Source organism: Cherax quadricarinatus, chromosome 97, assembly GCF_038502225.1.
Source record: "Cherax quadricarinatus isolate ZL_2023a chromosome 97, ASM3850222v1, whole genome shotgun sequence".
Classification (NCBI taxonomy): domain Eukaryota; kingdom Metazoa; phylum Arthropoda; class Malacostraca; order Decapoda; family Parastacidae; genus Cherax; species Cherax quadricarinatus.
Genome location: NC_091388.1, coordinates 946576 through 959840, shown reverse-complemented (window position 1 = coordinate 959840; position 13265 = coordinate 946576).

Here is a 13265-nt window from a genome sequence, read left to right as displayed (position 1 = left end):
TGTGTGTGTGTGTGTGTGTGTGTGTGTCTGTGTCTGTGTGTGTGTGTGTCTGTGTGTGTGTGTGTGTGTGTGTGTGTGTGTGTGTGTGTTTGTGTGTGTGTGTGTCTGTGTGTGTGTCTGTGTGTGTGTGTGTGTGTCTGTGTGTGTGTCTGTGTGTGTGTGTGTGTGTGTGTGTGTGTGTGTGTGTGTGTGTGTGTGTGTGTGTGTGTGTACTCAGTTGTACTCACCTAGTTGAGGTTGCAGGGGTCGAGTCCAAGCTCCTGGCCCCGCCTCTTCACTGGTCGCTACTAGGTCACTCTCCCTGTACCGTGAACTTTATCATGCCTCTGCTTAAAGCTATGTATGGATCCTGCCTCCACTACATCGTTCCCAAACTATTCCACTTCCTGACTACTCTGTGACTGAAGAAATACTTCCTAACATCCCTGTGATTCATCTGTGTCTTCAACTTCCAACTGTGTCCCCTTGTTGTTGTGTCCCATCTCTGGAACATCCTGTCTTTGTCCACCTTGTCAATTCCTCTCAGTGTGTGTGTGTATGTGTGTGTGTGTGTGTGTATGTGTGTGTGTGTCTGTCTGTGTGTGTGTGTGTATCTGTTTAACGCTCGTTATTGCCAGATCCAACGAGGAAACGTATATTAATTTCCTTAGTTTTCTCGTCAAAATAAATTCAATGTCCAACTTTGGCCGCTGAATCTCGAAGCGTTCAGCTGATTCTTTGACAAATCGTACTTTGTTTGCGGAAATTTGGCACTATATCTGGCACTCAGATTGTCTCCAAGGAATCAGTGTTACAGTTGTCACTATGATGAGGGCAGCAACGGTGGCAGTAACTGTGATAGAGGTTATAAAGCGAATGGTTCAACAGCAGAGCATGCGGGTAAGTGTCGATGGTCATACCACCAACAAACTCTTCACTCATGCCACATTCAACTCTGAGTTGCAAAGAAATTCTTCGATTGTTGCAACGTCACGTATAACTGCGGTAAAACACCTGTTACTGGGAACGCTTGAAGTTCCTCAACCTGTACTCCCTGGAACGCAGGCGAGAGAGATACGTGATTATAAACAATTGAAGAATCCTTGAGGGATTAGTGCCAAACTTGCACACGAAAATCACTCCCTATGAAAGCAAAAGACTTGGCAGGAGATGCAACATTCTCCTAGTAAAAAGCAGGGGTCCCACTAGCAATAAGTGGCAATATGTGTCAAGGGCGCAAGAATGTTCAGCTGCCTAACGGCATACGTAAGGGGAATTACCAATAGACCCCTGGCTGTCTTCAAGACCCCTGACTGCCTTCAAGACCCTGGCTGCCTTCAAGACCCCTGGCTGTCTTCAAGACCCCTGGCTGTCTTCAAGACCCCTGGCTGTCTTCAAGACCCCTGACTGCCTTCAAGACCCTGGCTGCCTTCAAGACCCCTGGCTGTCTTCAAGACCCCTGGCTGTCTTCAAGACCCCTGACTGCCTTCAAGACCCCTGACTGCCTTCAAGACCCCTGACTGCCTTCAAGACCCATGGCTGCCTTTAAGACCCCTGACTGTCTTCAAGACCCTGGCTGCCTTCAAGACCCATGGCTGTCTTGAAGACCTCTGACTGCATTCAAGACCCCTGGCTGTCAAGACCCCTGGCTGCCTTCAAGACCCCTGGCTGCCTTCAAGACCTCTGGCTGTCTTCAAGACCCCTGACTGTCTTCAAGACCTCTGACTGCCTTCAATACCCATGGCTGTCTTCAAGACCCCTGGCTGCCTTCAAAACCCCTGGCTGCCTTCAAGACCTCTGGCTGCCTTCAAGACCTCTGGCTGTCTTCAAGACCCCTGGCTGTCTTCAAGACCTCTGGCCGTCTTCAAGACCTCTGATTGCCTTCAAGACCCCTGACTGCCTTCAAGACCCCTGACTGCCTTCAAGACCCCTGACTGCCTTCAAGACCTCTGATTGCCTTCAAGACCCCTGACTGCCTTCAAGACCTCTGATTGCCTTCAAGACCCCTGACTGCCTTCAAGACCCCTGACTGCCTTCAAGACCCCTGACTGCCTTCAAGACCCCTGACTGCCTTCAAGACCCCTGGCTGCCTTCAAGACCCCTGGCTGCCTTCAAGACCCCTGACTGCCTTCAAGACCCCTGACTGCCTTCAAGACCCCTGGCTGCCTTCAAGACCCCTTGTGAAGGCTTACTCAGCCCTGTAAGATCTTAAGTAGGTATTACCAAGGCTGGCTCCTCCTCAGGAAAATTAATGAATAGAAAAACAGAATAAACTACAGATATAAACACTTTATTGTTAGAATTGAAAATATAAAACATTTAAATATTAACTTTTATCTTACTTGAAAGAAAAATGAAATATAAAAATATTTGAATTCAACGCTAATATGTACAGTTAGACTGTGGTGTCTGGCGAATGTAGAAATTGTAGCCGTTGTTGATGTGGGGGGTTACAGATGTTGAGTGACAACCCAAGACTAGTTCGTCACAGTGTCTCCAGCCTTGAATAATCCGTCCTTCACCACTGGTCCTTCACTGCAAAGATGAGGGGTAGTTGCCTGGGGTTGGCTACACTTCTCAGGTTTGTAGATAAAATGTGACGTCCCAGAACTCATGTGAAGTTCGTCTCCTTCAACACTGTTGCTGTGGTTGCCAGATGACTCAAGCTGACATTCCAAGCTAGAAAGAGACAAAAGTTAACCACTGCTTAAGAAATCACTCTCCATGATAAGTGTGAGGCACTTAAAAGATTGGTGAGGATTTAAAAGCAAAACCTGGAAATCAAGGCAGAATTTACCTGGAGTTTACCTGGAGAGAGTTCCGGGGGTCAACGCCCCCGCGGCCCGGTCTGTGACCAGGCCTCCTTAGGTCAGTGTCCCAGGATGCGACCCACACCAGTCGACTAACACCCAGGTACCCATTTTACTGATGGGGAACATAGACAACAGGTGGAAAGAAACACGTCCAATGTTTCTACTCTGGCTGGGAATCGAACCCAGGCCCTCGCCGTGTGAAGCGAGAGCGTTAACCACCAGGCCACTGGTTTTAGCACTGGTTAAACTTGAAGCTTTTTAACTAATATATCCACTAGAATAGGAGCAGAGACTTTTATTTACAGTTGTGCTGGGAGCTGTGAGTCAAGTGATTATCCATTTGGTCGGAGCCGCACACGTCACCTTACCGGGTGGAGAAAAAGGGAGGGGGGATAGCGGGAGCTAGACACTGACCCTACATTACCAAGCAGACTGGCAATCAAACTATGGCTACTCCTATCTGTTGAACTTTTCCCTCACACCCCTGGCTGTCAAGACCCCTGGCTGCCTTCAAGACCCTTGGCTGTCAAGACCCCTGGCTGCCTTCAAGACCCCTGGCTGCCTTCAAGACCCATGGCTGCCTTCAAGACCCCTGGCTGCCCTCAAGACCCCTGGCTGTCTTCAAGACCCCTGACTGCCTTCAAGACCCCTGACTGACTTCAAAACCTCTGGCTGCCTTCAAGACCCTGGCTGCCTTCAAGACCCGTGGCTGCCTTCAAGACCCCTGACTGCCTTCAAGACCCCTGTCTTCAAGACCCCTGGCTGCCTTCAAGACCCCTGACTGTCTTCAAGACCCCTGGCTGCCTTCAAGACCCTGGCTGCCTTCAAGACCCCTGGCTGCCTTCAAGACCCATGGCTGCCTTCAAGACCCCTGGCTGCCTTCAAGACCCATGGCTGTCTTCAAGACCCTGGCTGCCTTCAAGACCCCTGGCTGCCTTCAAGACCCCTGGCTGTCTTCAAGACCCATGGCTGTCTTCAAGACCCATGACTGTCTTCAAGACCCATGACTGTCTTGAAGACCCCTGGCTGCCTTCAAGACCCATGACTGTCTTCAAGACCCCTGGCTGTCTTCAAGAAGGCACTGGACAGGCCCCTAAAGTCAGTACCTGACCAGCCGGGCTGTGGTTCCTACGTCGGGTTGCGTGCGGTCAACAGTAGCAGCCTGGTGATCAGACCCTGATCCACCATGAGGCCTGGTTACAGACCGTGGCACAGGGGCGTTGACCCCCGCAACCCTCTCCAGGTATACTGCAGGTATACTGCAGGTATACTGCAGGTATACTGCAGGTATACTTCCTCTTAATAACCTGCCAATGTTTAACTTTTGCCACGACAGTCAAATTGAACAATTTTAGAGTTAGAAAGGATATAAAACAGTATTAGTTTTGAAGATTAATGTATGAGTGGAACAGTCTACCTAGTAGTGTATGAGTGGAACAGTCTACCTAGTAGTGTATGAGTGGAACAGTCTACCTAGTAGTGTATGAGTGGAACAGTCTACCTAGTAGTGTATGAGTGGAACAGTCTACCTAGTAGTGTATGAGTGGAACAGTCTACCTAGTAGTGTATGAGTGGAACAGTCTACCTAGTAGTGTATGAGTGGAACAGTCAACCTAGTAGTGTATGAGTGGAACAGTCAACCTAGTAGTGGATGAGTGGAACAGTGTACCTAGTAGTGGATGAGTGGAACAGTCTACATAGTAGTGTATGAGTGGAACAGTCAACCTAGTAGTGGATGAGTGGAACAGTCTACCTAGTAGTGTATGAGTGGAACAGTGTACCCTAGTAGTGTATGAGTGGAACAGTGTACCTAGTAGTGTATGAGTGGAACAGTCAACCTAGTAGTGTATGAGTGGAACAGTCTACCTAGTAGTGTATGAGTGGAACAGTGTACCTAGTAGTGTATGAGTGGAACAGTCTACCTAGTAGTGTGTGAGTGGAACAGTCTACCTAGTAGTGTATGAGTGGAACAGTCTACATAGTAGTGTATGAGTGGAACAGTGTACCTAGTAGTGTATGAGTGGAACAGTCTACCTAGTAGTGGATGAGTAGAACAGTGTACCTAGTAGTGTATGAGTGGAACAGTCTACCTAGTAGTGTGTGAGTGGAACAGTCTACCTAGTAGTGTATGAGTGGAACAGTCTACATAGTAGTGTATGAGTGGAACAGTGTACCTAGTAGTGTATGAGTGGAACAGTCTACCTAGTAGTGGATGAGTGGAACAGTGTACCTAGTAGTGTATGAGTGGAACAGTGTACCTAGTAGTGTATGAGTGGAACAGTCTACCTAGTAGTGGATGAGTGGAACAGTGTACCTAGTAGTGTATGAGTGGAACAGTCTACCTAGTAGTGGATGAGTGGAACAGTGTACCTAGTAGTGTATGAGTGGAACAGTCTACCTAGTAGTGTGTGAGTGGAACAGTCTACCTAGTAGTGTATGAGTGGAACAGTCTACATAGTAGTGTATGAGTGGAACAGTGTACCTAGTAGTGTATGAGTGGAACAGTCTACCTAGTAGTGGATGAGTGGAACAGTGTACCTAGTAGTGTATGAGTGGAACAGTGTACCTAGTAGTGTATGAGTGGAACAGTGTACCTAGTAGTGTATGAGTGGAACAGTGTACCTAGTAGTGTATGAGTGGAACAGTCTACCTAGTAGTGTGTGAGTGGAACAGTCTACCTAGTAGTGTATGAGTGGAACAGTCTACCTAGTAGTGGATGAGTGGAACAGTGTACCTAGTAGTGTATGAGTGGAACAGTGTACCTAGTAGTGTATGAGTGGAACAGTGTACCTAGTAGTGTATGAGTGGAACAGTGTACCTAGTAGTGTATGAGTGGAACAGTCTACCTAGTAGTGTGTGAGTGGAACAGTCTACCTAGTAGTGTATGAGTGGAACAGTCTACCTAGTAGTGGATGAGTGGAACAGTGTACCTAGTAGTGTATGAGTGGAACAGTCTACCTAGTAGTGTGTGAGTGGAACAGTCTACCTAGTAGTGTGTGAGTGGAACAGTCTACCTAGTAGTGGATGAGTGGAACAGTCTACCTAGTAGTGTATGAGTGGAACCGTCTACCTAGTAGTTGATGAGTGGAACAGTGTACCTAGTAGTGTATGAGTGGAACAGTGTACCTAGTAGTGTATGAGTGGAACAGTCTACCTAGTAGTGTATGAGTGGAACAGTCTACCTAGTAGTGGATGAGTGGAACAGTGTACCTAGTAGTGTATGAGTGGAACAGTGTACCTAGTAGTGTATGAGTGGAACAGTCTACCTAGTAGTGTATGAGTGGAACAGTCTACCTAGTAGTGGATGAGTGGAACAGTGTACCTAGTAGGGTATTGGTGCTAAACTCTAGAGTAGCTTCAGATATAGCTTAGATAAATACATGAACGAGATGGGTTGGATTTAAATGGAACCAAAACTGCACATCTCAAACAATAATAAGGTCTGGAAAATGCGCTGCACAAGTCCAGAGCTGTGTAGTGTACAGCTTACTCTTGGTCGCTATAAACCTTACAATGCTTCAGATGTTCGAGGTTGTATATCGTTTTGTGTATTTTTCACTACATCAGCATACTGTACGACAGCATAAAAGGGCTAATTACCATTGTTGGTCAAGTAACGAATAGTTTTGGGAGCGCTCAAAGTCTTAACGCAGTTATGTCTCTGGATACATTATTGGACGACAGGTCTGGGGAGCCTTTGTTAGACTGACATTTACCAAGCATCAGGGCTGGATTAAGGAATGGGCTTTAGGGGTCGCAGGCTATAGGTCTCCCCTGCTGGAGGGCCTCCAGATGCTGCAGCCCAGGGGCTTTCCCCAGATGGATGGCCTCCAGGTGCTGCAGCCCAGGGGCCTCCCCCAGCTGGAGAGCCTCCATGTGCTGCAGCCCAGGGGCTTTCCCCAGATGGATGGCCTCCAGATGCTGCAGCCCAGGGGCCTCCCCCAGCTGGAGAGCCTCCATGTGCTACAGCCCAGGGGCTTTCCCCAGATGGATGGCCTCCAGGTGCTGCAGCCCAGGGGCCTCCCCCAGATGGATGGCCTCCAGGTGCTGCAGCCCAGGGTCCTCCCCCAGATGGATGGCCTCCAGGTGCTGCAGCCCAGGGGCCTCCCCCAGATGGATGGCCTCCAAGTGCTGCAGCCCAGGGGCCTCCCCCAGATGGATGGCCTCCAGGTGCTGCAGCCCAGGGGCCTCCCCCAGATGGATGGCCTCTAGATGCTGCAGCCCAGGGGCCTCCCCCAGCTGGAGGGCCTCCAGGTGCTGCAGCCCAGGGGCCTCCCCCAGATGGATGGCCTCTAGATGCTGCAGCCCAGGGGCCTCCCCCAGCTGGAGGGCCTCCAGGTGCTGCAGCCCAGGGGCCACCCACAGCTTGAGGGCCTCCAGGTGCTGCAGCCCATGGGCCACCCACAGCTGGAGGGCCTCCAGGTGCTGTAACCCAGGATCCTCCCCCCAGCTGAAGGGCCTCCAGGTGCTGCAGCCCAGGGGCCTCCCACAGCTGGAGGGCCTCCAGGTGCTGCAGCCCAGGGGCCTCCCCTAGCTGAAGGGCCTCCAGGTGCTGCAGCCCAGTGGCCTCCCCCAGCTGAAGGGCCTCCAGGTGCTGCAGCCCAGGGGCCTCCCCCAGCTGGAGGGCCTCCAGGTGCTGCAGCTCAGGGGCCTCCCCCAGATGGATGGCCTCTAGATGCTGCAGCCCAGGGGCCTCCCCCAGCTCGAGGGCCTCCAGGTGCTGCAGCCCAGGGGCCACCCACAGCTGGAGGGCCTCCAGGTGCTGCAGCCCATGGGCCACCCACAGCTGGAGGCCTCCAGGTGCTGTAACCCAGGGTCCTCCCCCCAGCTGAAGGGCCTCCAGGTGCTGCAGCCCAGGGGCCTCCCACAGCTGGAGGGCCTCCAGATGCTGCAGCCCAGGGTGGCCTCTAGATGCTGCAGCCCAGGGGCCTCCCCCAGCTGGAGGGCCTCCAGGTGCTGCAGCCCAGGGGCCACCCACAGCTGGAGGGCCTCCAGGTGCTGCAGCCCATGGGCCACCCACAGCTGGAGGGCCTCCAGGTGCTGTAACCCAGGGTCCTCCCCCCAGTTGAAGGGCCTCCAGGTGCTGCAGCCCAGGGGCCTCCCACAGCTGGAGGGCCTCCAGGTGCTGCAGCCCAGGGGCCTCCCCGAGATGGAGGGCCTCCATGTGCTGCAGCCCAGTGGCCTCCCCCAGATGGAGGGCCTCCAGGTGCTGCAGCCCAGGGGCCTCCCACAGCTGGAGGGCCTCCAGGTGCTCTAACCCAGCTGGGTATCTTTGTAGACATTTCGCCATCCAGTTACTTGAACAATACATTGTAGGGCATAATTGGGAGACTATAGAACATTATACAAAGGTCGAGGTAATCAATATAAACCCAGTTTTAGTTCTCAATAGCTGTCAACTTATTGATGACCTCAGCTGACACCTCATACAGAAGAACTTTATTGGACTCTCCACATTTTCTGTAGATTTCTCACCCATAAGTTTAGTCACTCGTCACCGAACGTTTCCTCGTCAGCCCCGAGTGTCCATAAGTGTCTGTTACATCCTTTTCTGGACGTTCATGAATACGTTTGCTCAGGAGAGTTAGTCTTTGCTGAAGAATTAAATAACGTGTGCAACATCTGGGTACCCTTATTGTAGATGTTTCGCCCTCCAGTGACTTTATCAATACAAACTTAAGATCATAATTGGAAGACAGAACTACGTACAATAGATGAAGTAATGAGTCCCTCAGCTTTGGAGTTGAAGAGCACCGTAGTTTTGGAGAATCTGGAGGGCGAAACGTCTACAATAAAGATATCCAGATGTTGCACATGTGCTCAGTTCTTCACCTTGTCGGTTCTGTGGTACTGTATACAATACACATACATCAGATCAACACAACAATAGATCAATACAGCAACTTGAACAGTCTGGCTGTGTAGGGAGGAATTCCGTCTATTATCCTGCTGGAATGTTGAAAATGATAAGACACACGTACAACAGTTGGGTATCTTTGTAGTTGAAACGTTTCGGCTACACAGTAGGCTTCTTCAGTCAAGTCCAGAGGCAGCAGATGCGATAGTGAAAGATGTAATCAGTCCATCAGCTTTGGAGATATGAGATGGTCAGTCTTCCAGTCTGGAGAAGAATCCAGCTACATGATCTGGAACTGTATGACGCTGAAACGGTTGTATGTATGTATAATGTTAGCCAAGACTGGAATCCTGGCACGGGTCTTGACCGTGAAGTGTAATCTCTTCCTTATAGGCTTTTCTATTACCCTTTTATCTTGATACTTCCTTGATGATGTGAGAAATCGCGAAAGCGATTGAAATTTTACTCTTCTTTTACAGTGGCTGTTCTGCATATTGTGATATCACCTGTTTACTGTGATCTTATTGCATACATATGTGCATAATGTGTACAGGATGGACATATGTAAGAACCTGTGTCCCTGCCAGGAATCCAGAGATTACAGACGCCATTGTCGCTTTTGAGATACACCAGATGCACTGTGCAAAACTGCTTGAGCAACACATACTGCACCATTGCAGACCCCATTCTTCTTCGGGAGGTAGAGACGTGCCATCTCAAGATTGACATAATGGAGGAACCTGCTTTGTATGGGTCAGTTTCTTCTGCCTGCTCTGCGGAGAGAGAGAATCCAACGCTGATGTACCGTAGTCAGTAAGCGAGGCAGCACGGTGCCTCGTCATGGCTCTCACGCCGTTGAGTCTGAGTAGACATACTCGGTCTGTTTCTGAAAGGTCAGCTTTTTATCAATGTAGATTCCCAAGTACAGGAAGGAGCCTGTCCACTTAAGTTCTATATTCGAATACGTAATCTATTCACAGGATCTGGCCCCTTGAACATCATTGCAAGAGATTTCTCGGCGGAGATCTTGAGGCCTAGTTTCCTGCAAGATTGCGTTATTAGGGCCAAAGCTCTCTGGGCCTGTCGCTCCAAATTGCCTTTCCCATTCACTACGAGTGTAAGATCATTAGCATAGCTGAGGAGCTGCGTACCTCTATGAAAGGGAAGGCTCACAAGATCCTGCAGAAGAACGTTAAACATTGTAGGACTGAGCACACCTCCTTGTGGCGTGCCGATTTCCAGGGTTTTTAAGGAAGAGTAATGTCCCTTGAAGCTGACACAGGCCTACCTGTCCCTAAGGTAGGACTATCCAGGTCAGGAGACTCCCATTGAGCTCATTGCGAGGTAGTATTGCTGGAACTGCTGTGGGACTGGCTAACTCAAATGCCTTTTCGAGGTCGTGATAGACAACGATACTAGGTTTATTGTTACTGTCAGGGATCTTGCTTGGTGTGGTGATTATACACTCTGCTGTATCCACTCTTTTGGTGAAGCCAAATATATGATGTGACTGTCCAAGTTTCCATAGGAGGCGGTTTAACACCATCCTCTCAGCCGTCTTGGCTAAACAGTTGATCAGCGATATTGGTCTCATACTGCCCGGGTCCTTGAGCTTAAGGACTGGTACAATGGTAGCTTTCTTCCAAGCTGCTGAGAGTGTCTCGGCCCTCCATGAGTTGTTTATGACGTCTAGTGTGGCCTTCCATCCACTCTGGCCAGCCCGTGCAATAATGGACTACGTGATACCATCGATGCCCGGGGCAGTGTCACCTGTGTCCTCAATGGCACGTCGGAGTTCCAAGTCCGTGAGGTCTTCATCACTCACATCTTCAGACTCACATACAGCTTGTATCGTTAACTGGCAGAATATGTCCTGTGGGAGCTGAGTGGAGGCTCCCCTGGAGAACCTCCACCAGTTTCTCAGCTTCCTGGTCTGGGTTCGGGTGTACTGATGGCCTCGGTTTGCTCTTACCAGCTGCGATATTAAACTTGCCTCATGTCACAGATAAGGTGATGTGACTGAAGAAGCCATTCGCAATATATTGGTTTCTCATTTGTTATGTTGTGTGAGGCAGAGAGCTGCCAGAGTTACCAGACACACAAGTAGGTTTTCAGAAGGGTAGTGAAGGACCCTCCAGTTTTCTATGGCCTCCAGGTGTTACCAGTACATAGCTAAGGTTATAGAAAAAAGAACTGGAAACCTGAAATCCCGTCAGAGCTGAAATTGTTAAGCCTTTTTTCCACATTACACAACCCGTACATAGGGAAGAGAGAAGCTGATAACCACGTTATAACGTCATCTTAAGCTTCTATGTACGGGTTGTGTATCGTGATTCCATCTTTACAAAACACAAATTAATTTTTTGGGCAGTATATAGGTAATGTTTACATGTAATAAAATCTAGTTAGGCACAAAATTGCGTGGTTGGAAGTGTCATTACGTGGTTGGAAGTGTCATTGCGTGGTTGGAAGTGTCATTGCGTGGTTGGAAGTGTCCTTGCGTGGTTGGAAGTGTCATTGCGTGATTGGAAGTATCATTACGTGGTTGGAAGTGTCATTACGTGGTTGGAAGTGTCATTGCGTGGTTGTCATTACGTAGTTGGATGTGCCATTGCGTTGTTGGAAGTGTCATTACGTGGTTGGAAGTGTCATTGCGTGGTTGGAAGTGTCATTGCGTGGTTGTCATTGCGTTGTTGGAAGTGTCATTGCATGGTTGGCAGTGTCACTGCGTGGTTGGAAGTGTCATTACGTGGTTGGAAGTGTCATTTCTTTGCCGAATAGGTGCAGGGTTTGCTGCCATGTACAGTGGCACTGTGCTTGGCACTGTGCTTAAGGACTTAAGACTGGCACAGTTTTATTGACAGCCATAAGAGAGTCACTGTCCTCAGAGACGAGCAGCCATTATCACCCCCACCCTGATTCACCGGTACTTTTCCGGTCCGGGTCTTGCCCAGATGGTGACCCGGCTTTGGTTCCCTGTCTAGGGAGTGTCGTGAGACCTACATCTCCCATGGGAGGAGGCCCAGATGGTGACCCGGCTTTGGTTCCCTGTCTAGGGAGTGTCGTGAGACCTACGTCTCCCATGGGAGGAGGCCCAGATGGTGACCCAGCTTTGGCTCCCTGTCTAGGGAGTGTCGTGAGACCTACGTCTCTCATGGGAGGAGGCCCAGATGGTGACCCGGCTTTGGCTCCCTGTCTAGGGAGTGTCGTGAGACCTACGTCTCCCATGGGAGGAGGCCCAGATGGTGACCCAGCTTTGGCTCCCTGTCTAGGGAGTGTCGTGAGACCTACGTCTCTCATGGGAGGAGGCCCAGATGGTGACCCGGCTTTGGCTCCCTGTCTAGGGAGTGTCGTGAGACCTACGTCTCTCATGGGAGGAGGCCCAGATGATGACCCGGCTTTGGCTCCCTGTCTAGGGAGTGTCGTGAGACCTACATCTCCCATGGGAGGAGGCCCAGACGGTGACCTGGCTTTGGCTCCCTGTCTAGGGAGTGTCGTGAGACCTACGTCTCCCATGGGAGGAGGCCCAGATGATGACCCGGCCTTGGCTCCCTGTCTAGGGAGTGTCGTCAGACCTACATCTCCCATGGGAGGAGGTGCAAGTAATTTCATACTTGCATCCTCGTCAGGAACGTCATTTTGCCAGTTACGTTAAATGACTGACACTTAAATGATATGACATGATGACACAAGAGAAAGCACGTTATTAAACAAAGTGAAAGCTTCCACTTTCCTTAGGTACATATCTAAAAATGTTATATCTGTTACAAGATTATAAATGAAATCTGTAGTTAATTTTTCCTATCCTTAGAGGAATTTTTAAGCAACAGAGATGGGGAGAGAAAGAGAGAGAGAGAGAGATGGGGAGAAATGGGAAGAGTAAGAGAGAGAGAGAGATATCACCTTTGGCATCAGCAGCCTCACTGTATCTTTCATACCCTAATTAATCATCAAAGAACTTGATTCAGAGGACAGTTACAAAACACACACACACACACACACACACACACACACACACACACACACACACACACACACACACACACACACACACACACACACACACACACTAGAGAGAGAGAGAGACGACGAACCAGTAAGGCTAGACCTCCTATTCACCTTGAGTAGTTCAGACATAGAGGATATCACACACAAAAGGCCTCTAGGATCTAGTGACCAAGTGGTCTTAGAATACAAAGTAGAGCTAACAGTGGAGAGTAAACCAGCACGAGAAGGACTGAAGCCAAACGTCCAAAAACGGAACTACATAAGAATGAGAGAGTTCCTACATGAGGTGCAGTGGGTAAGCGAGCTAGACGGTAAGACAGTAAATGAGAGAGTTCCTATATAAAGGTGCAGTGGGTAAGCGAGCTAGACGGTAAGACAGTAAATGATGGAACAACTGACCACGAAGTACAAGGAGACAGTGGAAAAGTTCATACCAAAGGGTAACAGAAACTACGGGAAGACTAGAGTGAGCCAATGGTGAGGCCAAAGCCAAGTGTCCTAGAGTGTGGAAAATGCATGGAGGACAGAGGACCCAAGGAAACAGGGAGTCGAGTTGAAGAGTCGGAAATGGATATACATGGATAAGGAGAGATACCCAGCATCAATAC